The sequence below is a fragment of the Amblyomma mixtum genome, chromosome 8 (genome assembly GCF_055824585.1).
Source record: "Amblyomma mixtum isolate Tamu chromosome 8, ASM5582458v1, whole genome shotgun sequence".
Classification (NCBI taxonomy): Eukaryota; Metazoa; Arthropoda; class Arachnida; order Ixodida; family Ixodidae; genus Amblyomma; species Amblyomma mixtum.
The window spans coordinates 136,755,324-136,758,291 of NC_143019.1; positions in this window are offsets into that span (position 1 = coordinate 136,755,324).

Sequence of the window (2,968 nt, forward strand, 5' to 3'; positions counted from 1 at the left end):
TTTCTGTTCAGTTGTGTTGGGACTGGTAGAAAAATAGAAATGGGTCAAATGATAGCAATCCTTGAAGCTGCGTGTTTGCGGCGACATGCGTGTTTACGTCCAAAATGAGCTATTTTAAGTGTCACTGCGTAAACTTAGAAACCTTTATAACGTATTCTTTTTCTTCGCCTCTTTATTTGGGTGTTTCAGCTTATTGTTACAGCTAACTTCCATGTTTTTATTGTTCCACATATTTGAAACAGGGCTTCACTCGAAAAAGTCCTGGGAGCCTACTTCGGCAGCCCAGCATTCGGGTGACCAGCATCACTCTTTAACTGAACAACAATCATTTGCCGGACCACTTTTGTGCTGAAGACTTCGAGAAGCCTAGAGTGGATGGGAAGAAGAAGCTAATGTCAAGTAGTTTCGTCCCGCTTGAACGAGACGGCAGTCCCATGGCGGTCCACGATGCTCACTGCCCAAAAGCACGAGCTTGTCTATTTGCTGCTCGGAGTGGCGAAATGTTTCCTTCGTGGCTTGCTCCGCAGAAGGGGAAAAAGGCGTGCACAAGCTCCCGATAGCAGCGCTAAGATGCTGCTCACAATCATAGCACAGTTCCTGCAGCAAACGCAACCGCGGAACAAAACAACCGCCGGCTGCATTACTTTGCGCAAAATAACATTATTTTTTCTCTTCTGAGCAACCATTGTCTCCGAGCACGAAGTATTTGCGCTTCAGTGAACACTCAACCCGATACGTCACCGAAAATCAAGCTCTTCCAACACGGCGACCTCCCTGCGACGCAGTCGGCTTGGAAGGTAAATGGCAGCGGCCGCTCAGTGTTGCCAGTCAAATTCCGACCTTTGCGGTACTCTGAAATTTTTTCCAGTGACTCTAGTCATGACTGGTTAGTCATTAGTCATGACTGGTTAGCCATGACTAACCATGACTAATGATGCATTGGTCATGACTGGTTAGTCATTAAGCAGTCGACTAGTTATGACTGGTTATAACTAGTCATGATTGATAAATTACGAACCAGTCATGTCTGGTTAATGACCGGCTAGTCATGACAAACCAGTCATGACTAGTCATGACAAACCAATCATGACTAGTCATGACTAACCAGTCAACTACTAATGGCTGGTTAATGACTAACTTGTCATGACTGCTTAATAACTAACCAGTCATGACAATTAGTAATTGATCATGGTTAGTCATGACAGATTAATCATGACTAACCATGACCAATTACTAATTGTCATGACTAATGGCTAACCAGTCATGACTAGCCATGACTGGTTAATTACTAACTAGTCATGACTAACCATTAATGACTATTTGGGTCATGGCTTGACCCATGACTTACTAGTCATGATTGGTTATTGACTAACTAGTCATGATTGCTTATTGACAGTCATGTCTGGTTAATGACTAACTAGTCATGTCTGGGTAATGACTAACTAGTCATGTCTGGGTAATGACTAACTAGTCATGACTAACCAGCGATGACAAACCAGTCATGACTGGTTAATGACTGGTTAGTCATGACTGTTTTGTCATGACCAACGTTACTAGAACCAAGTTATAGTAATGTTGGTCATGACTAGCTAGTCATTAGCCAGACATGGCTAGTTCGTCATGACTAGCTAGTTACGACTAGCGAGTCATTAAACAGCTGGTCATGACCAGTTAGTCAATAACCAATCATGACTAGTAAGTCATGGGTCAGTCGACCCAATTAGTCATGATTGGTTATTCCTGACCCAATTAGTCATGATTGGTTAGTCCTGACTAGTTAGTCATTAAGCAATTATGACTGGTTAGCCATTAAGCAGTAATGACTGGTTAGCAATTAGTCATGGTTAGTCATGACTAATGACTGATTAGTCATGACTAATGACTGATTAGTCATTAACCAGTCATGACTAGTTATGACTGGTTAGTCATGACTGTTTTGTCATGACCAACGTTACTAGAACCAAGTTCTAGTAATGTTGGTCATGACTAGCTAGTCATTAGCCAGACATGACTAGTTCGTCATTAACCAATCATGACTATTTGGTCATGACTAGCTAGTCATTAACCAGCTAGTCATGACTAGCTAGTCAATAACCAATCATGACTAGAAATTCATGGGTCAAGTCATGACCCAATTAGTCATGATTGGTTAGTCATGACTAGTTAGTCATTAAGCAGTCATGACTTGTTAGTCATTAACTAGTCATGACTGGTTTGTCATCGCTGGTTAGTCATGACTAGCTAGTCATTAACCAGACATGACTAGTTAGTCAATAAGCAATCATGACTAGTTAGTCAATAACCAATCATGACTAGAAAGTCATGGGTCAGGTCATGACCCAATTAGTCATGATTAGTTAGTCATGACTAGTTAGTCATTAAGCAGTCATGACGTGTTGCCATTAGTAATGGTTAGTAATGACTAACCATGACTAATGACTGATTAGTCATGACTGGTTAGTCATTAACCAATCATGACTAGTTAGTCATTAACCAGTTATGACTGGTTAGTCATGACTGGTTTGTCATTGCTGGTTAGTCATGACTAGCTAGTCATTAACCAGACATGACTAGTTAGTCAATAACCAATCATGACTAGTAAGTCATGGGTCAAGTCATGGCCCCAATTAGTGATTAATGGTTAGTCATGACTAGTTGGTAATTAACCAGTCATGGCTAGTCATGACTGGTTAGCCATTAGTCATGGTTAGTCATGACGAATTAATCATGACTAACCATCACCAATTACTAATTGTCATGACTGGTTAGTTATTAAGCAGTCATGACAAGTTAGTCATTAACCAGCCATTAGTAGTTGACTGGTTAGTCATGACTAGCCAATCATTAACCGGACATAACTAGTTCGTAATTAATCAATCATGACTAGTTATTCATGGGTCATGTCTCGACCCAATTTGTCATGGCTAGCCAAACCAAGTCGCCCCATAGCCGCCTCGTGTGTGCCAAC